This window comes from Lepidochelys kempii, chromosome 25 (genome assembly GCF_965140285.1).
Source record: "Lepidochelys kempii isolate rLepKem1 chromosome 25, rLepKem1.hap1, whole genome shotgun sequence".
Lineage (NCBI taxonomy): Eukaryota > Metazoa > Chordata > Testudines > Cheloniidae > Lepidochelys > Lepidochelys kempii.
The window spans coordinates 17,288,136-17,308,515 of record NC_136404.1 but is presented as its reverse complement, the minus strand read 5'-3'; the positions used below and the strand labels follow the sequence as shown (position 1 = coordinate 17,308,515).

Genomic DNA, 20,380 nt, shown 5'->3' with positions numbered 1-20,380 from the left:
CAGCTTCTTCCTCCCATGCTCGGTGCTAATGTACCCACCCCCAGCACCCCAAGGGGGCCTCAAACTGCCTCTCAGTGGGGAGCGGGTTACTAATCTGTTAGCCCCCAGTGGCAAAACCCCTGGCCACTTCGCTGGGGAGTGAGTTCTGGCCCTTCCTTTCCAGAACACTGACGGGGTAACAAGGCATCCAGAGGTATGTCCCCTGCCATCTCCTCAGCGGCACTCCTCACGCTGCCCTGTGATTGCTGGGGTGCTGGCTGCCAAACACTTGCCTCCCGTGGCCCCACTGAACAGACACGATTGGGACGGGACTTGCACAAACTGGGGGCTGAGCCTGCCATTCTTACGCATGGGAGGAGCACTTATTCTTGCAGATAGTCCTCTTGGCTTCAGTGGGGCCCATTGCCCAGGCAAGGCCTGGGCCCCGGGTCCCTTGATGATAGTTAGACCCACCCCCGCATGGAGAAGGTTCGCAGCCAGAGATGTGGACAAAGCGAGTTCATTACTCCAGGGGGAAGGGGGGGTTAATGATGGAAATGGACAAGACCCTGTCCTTCCTCCAGTGAGAACACCGTTTTTCTCTTTACATTACATACAATCTGCAGGGCCTAGGAGACCCAGCCCTGTGGGCAGTGATACCCAAATCGTGTGATGACGTTTTTAAAACACCCCCTGCCTGGCAGCTCGCTCACCTGGGCGCTGAATATCGAGCCAACCTCTGCTGCTCCCCAGCTGGCTGCCAAGAACCAGGGCTGCTTTCTCTGGGACATGCAGGGACTTCTTCTGATACTGGCTGCCCATGGAGCTGGTCCCTGCCCATGACCAGGCCCCACCCAAGATTCGCCACCGTGCGGATCAGATGCATTGATCATCAAATTACAGATACACCGGGACAACGGTGACACTAGCAGGAAAGGTTTTAAGACAGTAGCCACCCCGTTCCCTCCTGCACCATGTCAGGACGTCAGCTTCACGCGGTACCTGCCTAACTTAATGTCCAGGACATGCAGCCCTGTACGGTCACTGCAGCTAGAGATGTAACAGCAGCTCGAGGAGTAAGGATGCCAGATCAGGCCCATGCAACATAAGGTCCCTGGAGGAGGGAACTCGCCGTCTCAAATGACCACACAGCGGGCCCCCTGCAAAGGTGCCTCTGCTCCCAAAATCTTCAGCATTACAACTGCTCTGTATGTACAGGCTCCAGCGGTATGGCTTTAAGTAGGGGGAGAGAAGAGAGGCCTAATTATAACAAAACAAGCGTGAGATAAATAGCAGGTGGGTTCTGCAGAATGGGAACAGGTTTAAAGGGGCTGGAAATTGCTTGGGGGGCATTTGATGTTTTTAAATAAATGATTTTTTCCCCTCTTACTGCTCAGGGGGAAAAAAGAGGTGCATTAAATAGGAGCACATCCCCGGCCAAAAGGCAGCATTGAACACAGACAAGGTTTCTGGATGCTGCCCATCACCACAATACTCATGAGCTGTATCCCCACTCTGACATCACATGAACATTGCTTAAGCTGCATAATTAGGCCCCAATCCTGCAACACTTTAAGCATGTGCTTAATTTTACCCCTGTAACCTGTCCAATTGGAAGTAAACAGGACAGCTCCCAAGCCTAGGCTGTGTCTGCAGGCTTCGAGGCACTACTGCAATATGAAGAATAAATCATATGTGACTGTGGGACTGGGCCTTAAAATACAAAGGGGCCAATGCTGCTGCCTTCACTCAGACAACCAGCCACTCACCCCTGCCTCCTGCAAGTGCAGACCTAAAATGTACTTGCGGATTTAACTGTATCAGCCTGCAGACTACCCAAACACACCTAGCTATTGCTTCGTCCTCCAGCATTTGCACAGACAAAACTCCGAGAAATGTCTCTGCACCAGGGACTACAGAGTCAGTCTCATTAGTAGTAATAATAACGTAATTATAATTCTCCATACAATAGGCATTGTGGTGGTGTCGCCAAGATATTCTGAAATATTAACAATAGTGAAGCAAGATAGATTGACAGAGAGACCAGAAATGACAAGAAGTGTTTAGAATGGAACGTGCTTCTCAGACTTAAGTCTAGCAATGCTACGAACAACACTGTAATATCCATATAGACACAGACAAACAATGGGACCTTCTTCTACTGAAATTGACTTCTTTTCCTCCCAAAGAGATAGATCAACCACTCCGCATGGACTTCAGGCTTTAACTCTACGTTACAATTCACTTGTTGTGCCACATTTCCTTCTACTTCACCACAAGTTTTGCTCAAGGTCCCTTTCAAGCGGGCTCTGTTATATTTATCTCTGTACGTAACACAACGACAATATTTAATTGTCAATGTGAAGATTAAAACCATTGTGGAAAAACAAGAAGTTGTTGGAGTTTGTAGTTGGCCCAGGGACCATTAGACTGGAATGGAAATAATCACCAGAAAAACAGATGTGATCCCTTGGCCTCAATAAATGATTAAAGACAAAAACCCGCTGAAATTTCAACCGAACAGACACAGCACATTTCACTTTAAATGTCTCTCCTTTTGCAAAAGATGCATGCACTCCCTTTAGAAAGCTGCCAATAATTCAGAGAGGCCAGTGGCATGTGGAAATCCACTCCCCTGTTTAAGTACAGGGAGAGCTCTCAGTTGGTAGGAAATCCTGGAGAATAGTGAATCAGTTTTTACATTCGGTTCTCTAGCTTTATGATATCACATACACTCATACAGCTAGATAACCAAAGACAAAAACCAACCCAGTCCTTTAAATATAGGCCTTGGTCATTCCATGCACACAACACATGCCACACACCTTGCTTGTATCCTGGTGCCACTTCCTGCTTCATGCACCCAGCACAGTGCGAAATAAAAACCAAATCCTTTTAGATCTACAGAGTGGGTTCCTGCCTCTCAAGATCTTTCCCATTTTATATTTTTCTTAAATAGGAAGCCTGACTGTTGTGAGAGTAGGAATCCAGGCTGATTCCATGCATCCTAATGCCTGTGTATAGTGCAACACACACACACATCCTAGTGCAACACGCAAATCCACACACCCTGGATGCAATAGTCACAGCTAACGTCACCCAAACTGTCCCTTCTCCCTAGAGATCTGCTTCCTTCTCACACCCAAATGTACCTTCCAGCCCCTCTCACTGTGCTGGGCTCTGACTCTGTAATTACTGTAAATTACTGACATGAGAAATGCTGAGTCACGAGGACTCAGATGAGGGGAAAAAATTATTCCTCTTAAAGGGACCTCCCAGGATTTTCGAGGCGCCTCTGGCTCCTCCTGCCCCACCCCCCATCTTTGCACCTCTGTGGCTCTCTTGAAGCGATTTCTGCTCCCCTTGCCCCAGGTCGGGCCTGGTGGGGGTGGGGGAGGGGGGAGCCAGTGGAGTTTTTCAGCCAGTCCTAAAGCAGGAGTGTTCAAAAACGACCCCGCTTCTCGGTCTGCCACAAGCAGAAGGATCAGCCCAAAGCAAAGGCTGCAACCCAAGCAGCCTAACAAAAGGGCAGGCGAAAGAAACTCTCACCCACCCCTCCCTGCACAAGCTACTCCCAGGGCCCAGATTTGGGGGGATAAAATTAGCAAATAGGCAGGTCAGGGACCGATGGGGAGCGGGGGGGTCCAGAGCAGCTGTATTTGCCCTTTGTGTAGGGGAAAATGGGTTATTTGGCTTTGCACTAGGGGGTGTGAGTGTGTTTTGTGTCTCAGTCAGTGAGAAGGGAGAGAACCACACAACCGGATACAGCCCGCCTCATTCCCCGCTCAGCCCCCTCGCAGCCAAAGAACCGGAGTCCTGACACGCCGGGAAAGGAAAGAAAAGTACCTTCCACTCCCGCGGCTCCTCCGGCGGGTCAGCGGGTCTCAGCCTGCCGCTGGGAGCGGCGGGGAGCTCCCTGCTCTCCCTTCCACGCCCTGGAGAGTGGAGAAAAAGAGGGTGGGTGGGTATCTCTGGAAAAAGCTTGCTGGACTCTAGGCAAAAAGCCCCCTCCCCTAATACCCCCCCCGCCGCCGCCCACCCCTTACACACCCGCCAGTGGCTGCAGCATAACGTGGCCTCAGGCAGGCGCCTGGCACTTCTGTGATCTCCCCCTAAACTTGGTCCAAAGGCTCCGGGAAAGTGCACATGGATGGGGGGGAGGGGAGGGGAGGAGAGGGGAGGGGAGGGAGACAAGTGGTCTGAGAAAGTCTGAGGATGGGGGCGGGGGGGTATTAGAGGCGACGGCAGGGGACAAAGCCAGACTTTCTGGGCTGGGCCAACCTGCGAGGAAAGCCGGCTCTTGGAGGGGGGGGGGAGCAGCCAGACAGGGCAGAGGTCAAGCACCCGGGCTCGGACCATTAGACATGCTTATTGCTACATGGCTGAGCAAGTGGAAGTCTGGAGGGTACCGGGGAGGGGCTCTGTGTGGTCTGCCGCCCGCCCCAGCCCCTCTTCCGAGCCCCCTTTCGTCTCAGACACACCAGCTCCCCCGCCGAGCCGCTGCGGGGTCAGAAAGTGCACCCAGGCGCCCCCCTCCCACCCACCCACCCACCCTGACGGAGCATCCCGCGAGCTCTGGGAGCATCGCTCCGCACCGAACCCGGGAGAGCCCGGGCCGGAGCCTGCTCAGAGCCACCGCCCCGCGCCTGCTTGGCCGCTGTTTTAAAGATTCGAAATTGGACTTTTGTGTCAGGCCCTGGGGGGGGGGCACACCCCGAATCGGGGGTGAGGAGCAGAGAACAGCATTCACCCCCGGCCCCAACACCCGTTGGCTTCTCTGCCTGAGCCAGGACTGCGAGAGTTTGGGACCTACGTCGTTTATTACAACTAAACCGATTGCAACCCCAAGCTCGCTCGCTCTCTCTCTCACACACACACACGCGCCTTGGGACATGGGATCCAGTTGCAGGGTGTTTCCCTCCCATTCTGCCTCCTTGCAAGGGGCAGTAATTGAGCTGCTCACAACAGTTGTTAGAGGAGCGGATCGGTTTATCCAGCCCCCCCCCCTGCGCGCCTTTTAACTCAGGGAAATAGTTTCCCCCCCCCGCCCCCATCTCCCTGGAAATCCTACTCCCCGCGTCGAAATGGAAAAGGTCCCATTAGCCATTGGCACAAGGTGCTGCCCCGTCTCAAAGGGCCCCTAATGGCTAAGAAATGTTGGGGGGCCAGATTCTGTTCTCTGTGCCCTTGGGGTAAGCCCGCGCACGGGGGAGTGTGAGCGGTGGGGGGCGGAGAGCAGAATTCAGCCTGCCATGGGGAAGTGTCAGACGCGGGGGGGGGGGGGACGGTCTGTTATGTGGTTTTATCACAAGAGATCGTTTCTCTCTTACCCTGTATGACTGCAAGACAAGACCCTTCTCTTAGGGGGAGCATCTGAATCCCCCCCTCACCCTGAATCCCCCCCCCTCACCCAACCAAACAGCTCAGCGATTTCTAATCCAGTCATGCTAGGAAAGCGCTTGACAATTATCAGGCCGAAAACGTGCACCCGCCTCACGTCTGGGCGTTTGCGGTCGTTACGGGTTTCTGGGAGGTTTACGCTGGTTTTGGATGCAGCTGGCCGTGAGGACAAGGGGCGAGGGAAGTTCGGGAGAGGAGGGGGAGGGGCAGGGTTTGAAGTTGCTGAAAGCTGAAGATTGTCCGTCCAGTCACCACGGGGATCAGTGTTAAGGTTGCTTCTCGGTTTGCTAAAAAAGCAAATTAGTGATGCAAACACCAGCCACCGCCAGGGGAATGTCTCAAACCCATGGCAGTGAGACCCCGGCAACAGGCCTAAATATCTCTCTCACACACACACACACACACACACACCCCGATTCTGCGGTGGCTCTCAGGGCACGTTCTACACACACAACCGCACATGTCATACTCTCAGCCGAGCCTGCGTGTCTCTCGCACACGCACCGTTTACTAAGGCAACGACTCCTCCTAACCCGGCTGCAGGATCGAGCCCCCTTCGCTCCCACGTTGGCATAAAACGGGACAGGGTTTTTGTGGCGCTATCGCCGATGACCAAAAAAACCCCCACCCACCCCCCAAAAAAACCGAACTCGCCTTTTAAATCAAAGCTGGCCGCGGCTACGGCATTTGCTGCCCGGGATCTCGGGGAATGGACGCCCCGGTCACAGAGCCCGGCAGGGGCCCGCTCTGGTTTCTGCCCTTCTGAGGCTCTCCGGTTTCACATCCCCCCAGAGGTCTCCGCACTGTGTCCCCGGCCACACCGACCTGAACTCCGCCGCGCCTGGCGAAGGACGCCAGACCCGCTGCCTGGCAGCGAGACCGATGGCTTTAAAGGGAGGTAGATGGAAACCCTTCCACTCCTTTTTGAAACGTTAACCCCCCCCGGTAACTGGATTTCCCCCCTCCCCGGACTGCAGATCCCCGACGAACACAGATTCAAAACCAAAAATCACGTGTCCCTTGTTCTCTCTGCATCTGAAAGGGAACATTTAGAAACCAAATGCCCCAAACCCTTCCAGCAGCCTTCTTCTGCAGCGACTGCCTCCTTTCCGGTCTTTTGCTCGTTTAACCGTCTTTCCTCGGCTCTCCACTGAGCTAATTTGCATTAATCAAGAAGTTGCTTCTTCCACTGAGCCACAGGCCCCCGCTTTGGGCGGTAACGTGCTCAGCACACTTCACCTGCCGGACGCGACGCTTCGCCCTCCGCGGGGTTGACAGAAATGCCCGTTTTGTGCAGTTCCAGCCCCGCGATGTATGTTGCAAGCCCATGTGCAGCTCCTGGGGCAGAATCCGCCGGGAATTTACAGCTGCAGAAAATTGGTAGCCGGGCCCGCAGAAAGAGACACTCGCCAGCCCAGCGGATTTTCCCCTTTTCCCCTTTCGGCCTCCTTTGCGCTAAGCGCGGGGTGGGATTTCAGCGTCATTTTCTTTAAAAGTCACTTTATTCGGAAGGCGAGCGCGCGTGTGTTTTATTTATAACAAATCTTTCTAAGAGAGAGCGGTTCCAAAGCCTGTCAGGGCAGTTCCCTTTCCCCTTCCCCTTCCCCTTTCCCTTCCCCTTTCCCGGACCGCGTTTGTCAGCGTTTCTGAAACCCGCAAAATGCCACTTCCATTTCCATGGCCATTTCTGCCAAAACACCAGCCCGGGTCCTCTAACTCTCGCCAGCCTTTCTTGAAAAGATTTAGGGATTTGGGATTCTTTAGCAAACTGGGATTTTTTTCCAGCGGGGGGGAAGAAGAAAGACTCGATGGGGGACGGGGGGAACTTTTAGATCAAAATATATTTCCGAGCATTGGCCGATAGAGATAATGCTGTTTTTATGTGGCCACATTATTTTCAAAGGAGGAGACAGAGAAGTGGCATTCAACGTAATAATTCCCCGGGTCACCCACGGTTATGTCCACAATGTTCTTTTCAGTTCCAGTTCCCCCTCGCTCCTACTTCTGAGAATAATCCGGTCACGATCAGAAACGCGTTTGGTGAGAGCCAGAAGGAACCGGGCCGGGTTTTTTCCCCCTGTGAAGTAGCCTGGGTGGCTTTTTTTAATTGATGTATCTGATGGGAAATTCTTCTGCAAGGGAAAAGAAAAGAAAGCTTGGGCCCGAGCTGTGATCCACCCCCGGGGGGGGTGCTGGCGTGTCGAACCCGCCCGAGAGGGGGCACGGGCTGGAAGCCCTGTAGGTCCGGGTAAAGGGGACACTGAGCAGCTGCCGCTGGGACCCAGTGTTAACCCGGTTACTTGAGGGACCCCCGGACCGGTGCGGCCTGGACAGATGCCCTGGGGCAGGAGAGGCACAAACGCGGGGGGAAGGAGAGAGGAGAGTGGGCTGGTCCGGGAGGCCCAGAAGGAGCGACCCGAGGTGGGAGGCCAGGCTGCGTGGGCAGCTCGGGGACCCGGCCTGGGACAGACTCTCCTCCGTCCCGGATTTGAGTGGAGTGACTGGTGTGACGCGCACCCGGCCACGGTCTCCACCCTCTGGGAAGCGGCCCCGGAGTTTCTCCCTCCCTCGCAAGGCTCCCGGTGAGAGTCAGGCAGGGCCTGTGCCGGGCCATGGCAGCACAGATCCCCCAGGCTGTGCCCCTGAGGCTAGATCCTGGGCACGGGGGTCTACGCCCCCAAAGGAGGCGCAGCTGAGCTCGGGCGCAGCCAGATCTGCTCCCTCGCCCCCGCTCTACTCCCCCGCAGGTGGAGGGGGGTTCAGAGCCAGCCCCCGCCCTCCCTTCGCTGGGACTGAAGCGCTTTTGGAGCCTGGGTTCGCAGCAGCTCCCCTGGGGCCGAGACATTCGCAGACCGAGTTATTCACCCACCAGTTTCTTTCCGCCCCGGCCTCAGGAGATGAACCAGGCTCAGGGCTTCCGCCAGCAGCGAAGGGAACACAGAGGGGTTTGCAGGCGTGGGAAGGAAAATCCCCCCCCCCATTCTACCTAAAGGCGCCCTTGGGTCTCTTCAGTTTGAAAGCTGGGGTCCCCGACGCTGGCACGCACAACACAGAAACTTGGGGGGGTCGGAGGGGAGCCTGCAGCTGTCGGATTTTAATCTGCACTCCCTGAAAAGGCTCCCCTCCTGCGGTCTCCTTCCTCACTTCTTCTTGGACCTAGCGCGGCTCAGCCCTGCTTTTTAAGGAGCCCCCCGTATAAATTGGAAGGGAGGGAGACAAAACAAACCGAATGGACCACACAAACATCTCCCTCCGACACACCCTCCACATGCACCAGGACAAGAAGCGCCCGAACCCACTGGGTTGTGTTGGGTCAGCACCCACAGCAGCCAGCGCCAGCCTTAAATCTTCATCTCCACCAAAACCAACACCTGCCTCCTACCCCCCTCCCACCCGCTCCATGTCCTAGCCTCTCTGCAGAACTCAGCAAGCACCGGGCCAGAGCCCGAGCTCGGGTGGAAATGGGAGCGGAGACCAGGCAGTGACCCACTGAAGGGCCGTCAGTATCGCACAGCTCGCCGCCTCGGTGCAGAGAGCAGAGCAGAGCATCCCCGGTGCTACCCAGCCAGGACGGGGCCCTCGCTGCGCACCGACCCCGGGGATATTCCAGGGGTCTTAACGGAGCCGGGAGCTGAGCCCTGTGCAAGGAACCGCCTGGGGACGCGCCAGTCACATGCTGGAAGGGGCAGCGAGCCGCACGCACTGTCCTGGGTATTCCCACCGCAACCGGGACAAGCTAATTCCCCGAGAGAGTCTTAAAAACAAACCCACGAGGAAACAAAGTCTCCCGAAACCTCGGGACTAGGAGCCTTTCGGCTCCCATTGCAGCGTGCCCCGGAAATTCTCTGCGGCTGGGTGCCATTAATACCAGGCAAGGAGAAGAGTCGCCTCCCGTCTGGGCCAATTACTGGTATTAAGTGGGCTGATGCGGCTGCCTCTGTCCTGTACCCCGATGAGGGACATTTGAAAGAGTGCAGCGGGCACCTCCAGCTATGGGCCAGAGGCTGAGATATACGGATGGTGTTATGTACGTGTATATGCGTACACACCTATCTGTGACACACACACACACTCCCTGTATAGGCACTGATGGAAGAAACAGCAGAAGCAAAGCATGTGGCCATAAAGATCTTGTCAAAGTCTGTGTGCCCGAGCGTGCACAGGCCAGATCCATGGGGTCTTACCTGCCTCCTGCACTGGCGAAGGCTCCCTTTAAAAAATTCAACGGGTCTGACCAAAAAAATCCCCGTCCCTATGTTTAAAAGACATTTTCCTTTATCCTCAGGTCTTGTTACTCGAATATTCCAGTTTTCATTTAATCCATGTGCTTTAGGACCCTGCAGGAGCCTCAAAGCCTGCAGCTGCTTCCTGAAAAGTAACAAGTTGTCCACTTCAACCGCAGCTTTGCCAAACCTCCAGGGGGAGGACAGCTACACCCAGGGTAACCATCAAGGTCCCGGCTGGCTTTACACGCCAGTAACCCCCGGCTCTCCCGGAAGAGCTGGTATTTCAGGAACATTTCTGATCAGAGGCAAACTTTTTTAAAAAATGGAACAGTCATAAGGGGAAAAAATGTTCTCTCTGCCATCCCAGGGGGTGTAAGAGGGCGAGAGACCCACAAGTCCATCTCCAAGCCATCTGAACAAATCTGCCCACTTGGGCTTTTAGATTAAACTGAGATCCTGTCTCTTTAAATAGAAAGCACCCTTCCTGTGGTGAGAGCACCCTCCAGAGCAGGGTTTCTCTGCATTACCCCCCACCAAAGCCCCAAGTTACAAGGTACTAAAGTCAGTGTCCCCAGGCCATCTAGCCATACAGAGAGGGAGGGTGACTTTGCCCCCCTGAAACCTGTTCATGCCCACCATGGTGCAACCCCCACATCCTAGTGGATGCTGCAATCCACATGGGAGCAGATTCTTAGAATTCATTCCTCCAAGGTGCTCAGGCCCAGATCCAGCAAAGCTCTTAAGCAAGTGCTAAACCTGCCAACTATTGCACCTTGCATTGATGTCAGTGGAACGACTCCCATTGACTTCAATGGGGTTGTGACCTTAGAGAGCAGAACCATTGCATTATGGATCCTTTCTAGCCTTGTCACCAAACCCCTTTGTCTTTCAGCAGGAAGGCTGGTGACTCAGGACACTTTGAACCTTGTTAAAAAAAGGAGAAGAAAATAAGAAGTTGAAACTTTTCCTAAACATGATCTGACTCCTGCCCTCTAGTCCTCCCACTTTGCCACAGTCCATCAGCCTAGGGGGGAAGCTGACAGCAGCAAAGAGGCTACACCCAGTGGGATCCTAGCAAGTCTCCAAACCCGCACCCAGTGTGGAATAATTGTAAAATAAAAACAAAAAGTAGGGTTGGGGATATTACATGAAAGCAAACATGATCAGCTCATTGATGGAAAAATTTCACTGTTTGTTCTCATCTATTTGTCTATAGCACCATGAGGGCATTGACAAAGCAAGGGCGCATGGCTAAGCAGGTCTTAACTAATTCATGTCATATTGGTCTATAAGTGTATTCAATGTTATACACAGCAGCACATAGAGAATTTGGACTTGGAGACCCCTGGTGCCAGGTGAAACACAAAACCCAGGCACTGCCCCGAAGGGCTTGCAATACAGAGAGACGGGTCTGGAGCGGGGGTGGGGAGGCAAAGGCTTAGAGAGGGGAAGTGATTTGCCCAAGTCACACAGCAGAGCGAGAAATACTAGCCACACCCTGTCTCTGCCAGGCCGGTGCCCTCGCCACTGAGTTGCACAGTTCTGTCAGGGGCAGGGTCTCAACAATAGGCTTCATGGCTCTGCGGGGAAAGTGATTCTAAGCCTATTACAGCCCTGAAGGAGCAGGGAGGGGAGCAGCGGCTGACCTAATAGGCCTTGCCCAGCTCTCCAATCTAGGGTGACACATCCTGCTGGCTTGGGACCTGCTGCAAGCCTAGGCCCAGGAAGCCCATGGGCACGGGGGGAGGAGTTTCTCCTTTGGGGCGGAGGAAGGGAAATAATAGAAACATCTTCAGGGCACACAGCATGGAGGAACAGCCAGGTTCAGAGGCAGCATTTCCTCCTGCTGCAGAAAGGGGTCGGAGCCCGCTGCAGCCTTTAGGCCCAACAGGAGGAGATCACACTGCAGCTTTGAATCCCCAGGCCTTCCTTAGGATTGAAATGTCCCTTCAGCTTATCCGTCCCTGGCGGCCTGTGTGTGAAATCAGCGAGTGGGCTCCAGCCCATTCCCTAGCAGGCGGGTGTCCCCGTTACAATAGCCAGCTGCCCCCCTGCCAGCAGGCTCACCAGACAGGGCCAGGGCTGAAGGAGCCCTGGGACCTGAGCTGCCCTCTGTCTCCTAGAGGGTGTCAGAACCGGGCCACACAGGGAGAGGGCTGTGCTGGGGGAAGCCTGATCTCCCACTGTCCATGCCGTGTCTAACTAGACATAAAGAAAGCCCGGATTCCAGAGCTGGGGACTCCGCATTTTTCTCCTGCACTTTGTTAAGGGAGAAACACATTAAAAAAACAAAAACAAAATAAAACAATCATATGATACAATGACACTAAAGCAAGCAAAGGATCCTTCTCATGCAGACACACCCATGCGTGCACACCCATGCAAACACCCGGGCGTGCACACCCAGGCAATCACACACACTGTTGTGATAACTTATCCGTCTCCCAGCCTCCTAAATTTTCCTCTGGCCTGGCTGTATTGTTATTTTTGCCAACCCCCTGCATCCGCCATTGGACTGCCGGCGTCAGCTGACATAGGCAGCTCTAAACCCTTCCCGATGGAAATGCCGGATCTTTCCACCTATTTCTAGAGAAACCCTGATACAAATCAACCCAACACGCAGTCCATCAATTAAGACCCCCCTCCCCAACTGCCTTACTCCGACATACATCACTAAAGACCTGGCAGCATCCTGCCAACCGCCCCGATCTGTTTCACCGAGGCTGCCCGTCTGCCGTGAGCGGCGAAGGGGGAAGCCAGCCCCACGCACACGCCCCCCGGAGACGAGTCGCTGCTGGGGGAGAAGGCGCGAACACGCTATTTTCAGCCCAAAGGTCTCCTGGAGACGGACACTGACTGCGCCAAAGACGTTACAGAGACCGACTCGTCGCCACGTCCACATGTTCGGTTTCTGGTCGTAACGACTTCGGAGGCTAGCGGGGCTTAGCCGGGGCAGCGCCCGCAGGTTTGGGGGTGGGCGGGGTTTTGTTTCTTCAGATTTTAGGGATCTTTTCAGAGAGGAGTTTCAGGGCCCGGGGAAGCCGTTCGTTTCATGCCTTTCCTCTGATCCCAGAATCCAAGCGGCTTCTCCGGGGAGACAGCACAGAGCCAACCCAGCCAAAGACCCGGGCAGCCTGCGGGCTCCCCGGGCTTTCTCCCTAGCCGCGCTTCCTACAGATTGAAGAGTGTTGTTCCACCCGGGCTGCAGCCCTTCCTAGCTCTGTATGTAGCTAGCAGTAGAAAGCTAGCACAGATGATTAACCCAGTCCCCTTCGTGACACGGCGAGGACATTAATCCTGTCACCCGGGGCGATTCCTTAGGAATCACGCGGCGGTTTCGTTCTGCTTTTCATCATTCGACCCAGTTAGAGGAATCCACTAGACTTCTCTCCAAAGTGCACTGCCATCGATCCTGCTCTCGTGGGCCTCACTGGCCCCATAAAATCTTTCGGTGCCGAGGCCTCTCCTAGATATCGTTGGCTCTGTCTGTTCCCAGGACGGGACGGCGGCAAATCGTAGGGGGATGAGCGACTCTCCCCGAGTAGGAGACCCAGACGAATTTCTTAGAACCCAGACTTCGGGGCTACAGAAGAAAATCTGGGGTTGGTAGTGTGCCCCCCTTTTACCGTTGCAGACAATCGGCGGAGTTCTTTAGCTCTTTCCCACATGGGAATCACATTTTAAAAATAAATCCTACAGAGCAACGTCACTAAACCCCCCCCAGGCGTTAAATCAGCCCCACAGATTCATTTATTCTTTTAAACAAACAAACAACAGAACACCGAACAAGGCAGGAACGATAATCTGAAGAGCTGGCAGATTCCTGCCCGCCTCGTCCGGCTGCAGAGTGTCACCATGCGGGGTCCCATCCTCCCTCTGCCCAGGACACCCGCACGGGGACTGGGACCTGGGAAACTGCTGTCCATGGTGCTGAAATGCAGGTCCCTGCCTGCCCGTTTCCCGTAGCGCCTGACCCACACAGCAAGGCTGGTTTGCACTTTGCATGGACAAGGAAGACTACACCCGGAAAGGGGGTCGGCACATACACAGGGCCTTTGCTGGAAACTAGTCCCCCAAAACTCCCACACCCCACGGAGGTGCATACCGTGCTGCTATAGCTCCGGGGGCTGCATTTTTAGTTGACACCTTCCTAGTTTCAAAGACGTGAGGTGGCAAGTGGAGGGTCCTGAATTTGTTTTTTAGCGGGAGGGGATATTTCTTTTTCACTGTGTACCGTACGGTGCTTATTAATTCATTCATTAATTATTACTGTCAGATTTATTTTTAAAAGGCAAACAGAACTGAATGGAGAGACTGGTGTTGCCCAGGTAACTGTTGTTTAGTTAGCTTATTATTCCTCCCCGTCCCCCCACCCCCACCCCCTGCATTTGTAGAATTTAAATATCCCGGAGTAGATCGTTCCATGTCTCAGAGACACGTGGGCGTCATGTGTAGACGCACACATTAGGCTGTTCCATGACATTGACGTTCAACAAAATGCTCCAAAATGACAATTTTTGAAAATGTGAAATATTATCTGAGTGTGTGTGTGTGAGAGAGAGAGAGTGTGTGTGTGTGTGTGAGAGAGAGTGTGTGTGTGTGTGTGCTATGTATCATCTCTCATAGTCTCAGCCATTTCTTTTGTTAGCTGTTATATTCTTAATTGTACATGCCAACTATCCCCCACAAGGCTATACGTTACACACATATTAATACAATGTGTGTATAATACGGATTATTTAGAATAGTTCACTGTGTCATATTTTGACTCTGTGTTCTGGGTGACTATATATAATTTGCAAACAGAATATATAACATTATACATAGTGTATGTTTATATGTCTGTGTGTGATATCACACACACACACACATTTAACCAGCACACAGCAGTAGTGTAAAGTACCATACATTTCTATAATCCCCCTTGTTCAGATATTTCAAACTATTTACATAGAAATGGCAGGACCACACCTTGGACCTGAGCCTGCTGTCCTTCCTCAGACAAAACTCCCAGTAACGTCACTTGCCCTTTGCCTTAGCCGAGACCCATTTTGCATTATATTTTGTTTGATACAAGTGTCTTCAGCCTGATCTGACACTCGTGTTCGCACGGGTTAGAACGTGGGCCGGGGGTGGAGTTTTTACCCCACACGCTGGACTGTGCGATTCTAAACAGAAAACAATTCTATCAAATGTGTTTGAATCTATTGTGGATAAATCTTCTTCCCACAGGCCCCGAGAAGCTCCGGATCGAGAGGTTCACACATAGAATAACGTCAGAAAAATCTCATTCATAATGTACATCTTTTTAAATATGGAATGAAATTACATCGCCGCACTATGCTAGACACTATACACTATGGGTGTGTATTACACACACGATACTATTGACACAGAAGTCTGTGTACACACTAATGTCTGGGTATATGTGCGTGTAGGTATTTTTATAACAATATTTTTGCTGTGCTCATTAAACCCACGTATAAGAGACACACAAAATATGGTTATAAAAGCCTACACGTATTTTATAACACCATTGCTGCGGTGTTTGTTACAGGAGTGTCTAATTAGTACATCAACAATATTGTTATACAATATGTACACGCACTTTTCTAACACTATTTTCATGTGTTTATTATATACAATTAATGATGTCATATGTATAAGATACATCTATAGGATGTAGCCTTACGTAAACGTATAACACAAATAGTGTGATGAAAGTGGATACAGGTACAAAACGTGTGTCCTATCTGCATATTAAAGTGTTTCGTGCATGGTTCATTGCAAACGCCTTTCTAGGTATGGTTTCCAGGACTCGGCTTAAGCATGTAAATACAGAAAATATTACTGGGAAGCCTTAATGAGCAGAGGGAATTTTAATATATTTGTTTCCAAATCAGTGCAACTGCTTGCACCATGCAACCCTCTTTCTTTTCAATCCTCTCTGTAAAGCAGAGGCTCAAAATGTCACTTTCTGTATTGTCGGGCCTTTTTTTGAGAGAGAGAGAGAAAATATATAAATAATGGTCCTTCTAATTCCCGTCTCTCTCCACACACACACACACACAGGCTGGACACTCCTTAAACGAGCTAAGATCTGTTTAGCATTTACCGTCGAATTCCAAATGGAAACAGGACACATTCCGAACGGGCTTTTCTTCTCTCCTTTTTATCCCCCCTCCCCCGTTTTACATCGCCATGCACAGATGTTTGCAGCCTACCTCAGAGAAGCGAAGGGGCTCACGCTTAGACTCCGAGATGTAAAGAAACCCGCGCAAAAGCTGTCTCTACTGCAAGACCCCACCGAGAGAGAGTTTCACCTGGTGAAATAAAAAGGTATCTCGCTCCCTGTGTTCCCCCCCCCCCCCCCCCGAATACACGCGCGGCTTGCCTAGAGCTGAATTTATTTAATAGGGAGAGAGAGAAACAGGTAACCTCCAGGAAAAAAAAAAACAGGGTGATTATTTTTAAATATATTTGTCTCACAAAGAGACACCCGCCGCACACGTGACATCCGGCCTCTTTTCTTGCTAGTTACCTTCCAGGTATATCTCGGACAGGGGTCCAAAACATTCCCCAGGAAGGCTCAAGGGACTGGGGACACATTCCGAATTCCTTGAGATACCTGATCCCCGCTTAAACAAGGCCCGGCCTGCCAAAGGAGCCACGTGCGGGGAGCTAAAAACTTCTCAACCATGAGGAAGTGTGTGGGGGCTGGGGGGGGTCCTACATTAAAAACAAATCCCAGTCCTTTATCTTGCACTGATGAAACCGCTTGATGGGCTGCTCTGATCATGTATTACCTATGGGCTGCTGCGGGAAGTTCACACTTTTACAGCCCAGACCAAATTTCCCTTCTGCACATAATGTAAGGGCTGCCACACGTGACTGGAGACAGGGAAATAGTCTCTAGGAAACCCTGAGGGGATCCCCAAATTGTTCCCCCTTAAATCCTTTCGCCAGGACTTTAAACACCCTGGGGAGAGCTCTCCAGCTCAGCTCCCCAAGGCTTGTCCTTGCCTTCCAGTCAGAGTCCCGGCTTGCTTTTAGCTACGTCTTCACACAGATCTTCACAAACAACACCTTCTCTATTGCAATATTTGCTCTTAACCACCGTGAAAGGCAAGGGTGGGAAGGACCAGGGAAAGACTGAAAAAACCAAAACCAAACCCCTGTCCCGGTCAGTTTCCTTTCCTTCTCTCCCCGATGGAGCTGTCAGACAGCCAGGCACGTCCTCTCCATCCTTTTGACTCACTCATTTTAGTTTTAAATAAGCTTTTAGGCAGTTTTAAAAATTAATAACAATGGAGCAAATGTATATCCATACCAGCACAAGCTTCGGGCCAAGAGGTGACCTTTCCTATTTGACACTTACCTGCATAATTTCTCCTGCATACCTATCTATGTCATTTAAATGGGCAAGTTGGTGTGTGAGTGTATGTATGTATATATATGTTCCAGAAGATAGATAGATAGATAGAGGGGGTGTCTGGGGATAGACAGACAGACAGACAGAATTAACCTTCTTATGAAGCAAAATACCTTCACTCCAGCAGCCATATTGGCCTCTGGTGTAAACACAGCACACACACACAAGAAGTAATGTATCCAATCAGCAAATAAAGGAGAGCCAAAACCGACAGAATCAGAGGAGGAGACATGACTTTTTATGAAAAATGGGACAGCAGTTTAGTCTAACGGATATTTAGAAAAATGTAATAGCCTGGTGTGTTGAAATCAAATCGCAAAAAAGGGCCTTTCTGTCACCAAATACTAGCGGGCTGCCCACGGGTATTCTGAATCCGTTAACTGCTGTAGTTTAAAAAAATCCAAAAACCTTTAAATCATTTTCAATTGCTTCAGTAATTATAACACTTCGGGCAGGGTTCTCACCCCTCCCACACACCAATTTGTACACTTGTGCACGAGTTATTACTGATACACACACAGCCATCTAGTCTAATTGCCTTTGAGAGGAGACCCACAGTTTCTAAATTACCTTTGGATCCTATCTGCACATGTAACGACGTGGTCTCCTTTTCTGAGCTTACCTAAAGAGAGAGAGAGATGGGGGTGGAGGGGGGGCTGCTATAATACCAAAGAAGCAAATGCTCCAACTTGGATTAACTTTCACAGAAAGATGTAAACTGAAAGCATTTATTTTAAAAAATACCGGGATATTTTTTAACAAAAAGAAAACCAAAAACCAAACCAAACAACCAAAAACCAACCATTAGCTCGGGGGTAACTCACGGTGGTTATAGGAGCAGAACAGCGACTGTCAATAGCAGTAAATGTGCCATTTCCCAAACGTATTCGGGGTGTGATCAAAATACAGCTAGCTGTAAAAAACTCAAGAGCCCCCTTTGCCTGAATGAACGGTTCTTTCTTAATGACACCAGGAAAGTCACAGAACTTGGTTCAGAACAAACACAGAGGCAGATTATTAACTCACCACATCAGGTCAGTTTCACTGGGCTAGCTAGAATCTCATTCAGTACAGCCAAGGAGTTTCCTGATCCGAAATCTCACCCCTTCCAGAGGGTAAAGCCGGGGGAAATGATATTTTAAAAAGCAGAAATAAAACCAGCCCTGGGATTCCGTGTATGGAAATTGCCCCAGCATCACAGCCAGGTGAAATGACAATAGTGGAAAAATAAATACATAAAGCAGGAATATGCTCGGGCCTACACGCCAGTGAGGAGGCAGGTGGGGGATAAAGCCACGTGTAGTGGTATTTCCTTTCCCTTTTATACGACACATTTCTCCAAGACAGAAATACAGACTGAAAACTATTGATGTGCAATTTTATCCCCGTCTCCCGGCAGAATTCCAGGGTTAACAGTGAGCGAATGGATTCGGGGCGACACGTAGGATCCATTGTAAATAACACATATACAAATGGAACTGTGACCCAGACATCCAGGATGAACATTGCTTTGCTTGTCAATCTCTCCAAAATCTAGCAGATCCCACAGCAGATCTCTCCTCAGAGGCAGCTAATACTTCTGCGAAGGTACAGGCAGGTTTACATAACACATCCTATCAGCTCATTTGAAGCTAAAATTTGGTACCTTTCCAGAGAGATTTTAACATTTTGCGTATTATTAATTAATTATTAATTATTATTATTATTATTTCCATTTTTTAAACTATCACTCACCGCGAATGGCTCTGTGCAGATCAACTTATTCAGAAACAGCGTACAAAAACAGGCTAAAGAGGTTTTCAGTCAGAGCCTAAGCCAATATATCCCCAAAATCGAGACTGGAAATATAGCTCTTGCCATAAACTATATATCTAGCAGGAGGGGTGGGTTGGTTTCGCGCACCCCCACAGCTGATCAGCCGAAAGGTGCTTTAGCAACAAAGACTAGGAGGGTATTTGACGATCACATTTTGGCCTCTTCTGTGCAGAAATATTCTCCCTGCGCCTGCATGCTTGGCAAAAGACTGACTTCCCTGAAGAGCAATCGGTTCCTGCTCCAGCGAGTGCATTAAAATATCTGTGTCTCACACGCTGGACAGACAGTCCAACTGGTCCTAAAAGATTCAGTGCACTTAATACTTCAGACCATCATTAATAATCAAATCATAAACCCAAACAAAAAATCAAACTTGTAGCAGGATATTTCCCTCTGCTGCAGGGCAGCTGATCGGTAAATACTGCTGAGAAAATCAAAGCCTTAGACATCTAGGAGATGTGCAGCAGCAGAGTGCGTCTGTGCGAAGATGACCCGGGATACTCTCGTCTGGCCCCCTGGGGTGTCTAAACCAACACAAAGCTTCTCCCTCGCGGTATGAAAAAAAAGTTTCTTGGTCTTTCTTTAGCCAGGAGCGTTACCAATGAAGGCGCAGGGGACGGCAGGCATTTCAATGAGAATTAGAACGGACTGAAGGACGCGCGCAAACACACACAAAATACACCAGCAGCCAAATCCTGGCCATCCCAAATCCAGTGTACTAACCTCATCCCCATCAGCCTCCGAAATCCGAACTGCAAACCCCCGCTCTCCACACACACTTACACCTCGCTCCCCCACCCCCAGCAAGTAGAATTAAATCTCTCCCTCGAGCCACCTTCCCTACTGTAACCACACCGATGGGGGCTCCTTCCCTGGGAACTCATCAAGGTTATCAAAAGTGGGTCGCCTTTGTAAGTTTGCCAGAGTGCCCGTCTCTCCCCTTTTGTGTCTCCTTCCCAGAGAAAGGCCCTGATTAATTAATTTCACACTGTAGCCCCAGAGAAAATTTTCCCACAAACAAGTGACCGGGAAGACGTGTAGCCCCAAAGAAAAGAAGTCAACATCAAGTTCAACAGCATGCGGGAAGGTTATTATCATAACAATAAAGTCTGAGCGAACAGAAGTCTCCTCAACAAGAGGGACTGGCGTCATGGCAGTCCCCTATTCACACCGCTAGCCACATTTTCCCAGGGTCCTTAACAATCACACAACTGTTTGTCTTACACATGCCAACGTTTGGGCATGGAGTTTGCCTTATGATAACAAGACATAATGAAGGCTTTGGGGAGGGGCGGGTCATTACAACCCCCCCCCCCCAAACCTAAGGAGGGGGAAGGAGAGAGAAAAGTACCAGCCCTTGAAAGAAGAAGAAAGAGCACTTTAAAAGAAAAATACAAATAACCCCCCCAGCCATCAGCTCCTCCCCCCACTCCCTGCACCCTGTGTAGACGCGCCCAGAGACGAGGTGGCGTTGGACAGACTGTCCTAAACAGCTAAACTGACCCTGGGGCCAGGAGACCTACAATTC

At 51.1% G+C, this 20,380-nt stretch overlaps 1 long non-coding RNA gene across 18 annotated transcripts in view; it reads right to left on the bottom strand.

Annotated features, from left to right (window-relative positions):
• LOC144929893 (uncharacterized) overlaps positions 1–20,380 on the bottom strand; it is a 109,139-nt gene that overhangs the window by 87,184 nt on the left and 1,575 nt on the right. For 4 of the 18 annotated variants that reach the window (XR_013635011.1, XR_013635012.1, XR_013635013.1 and 1 more), the window contains exons 1-2: positions 4,030–4,499; positions 3,826–3,914 (exon numbers count right to left, since the gene is read on the bottom strand). This is a non-coding gene — a long non-coding RNA (uncharacterized LOC144929893). The other 14 variants (XR_013635017.1, XR_013635021.1, XR_013635027.1 and 11 more) reach the window with 12 other exon arrangements.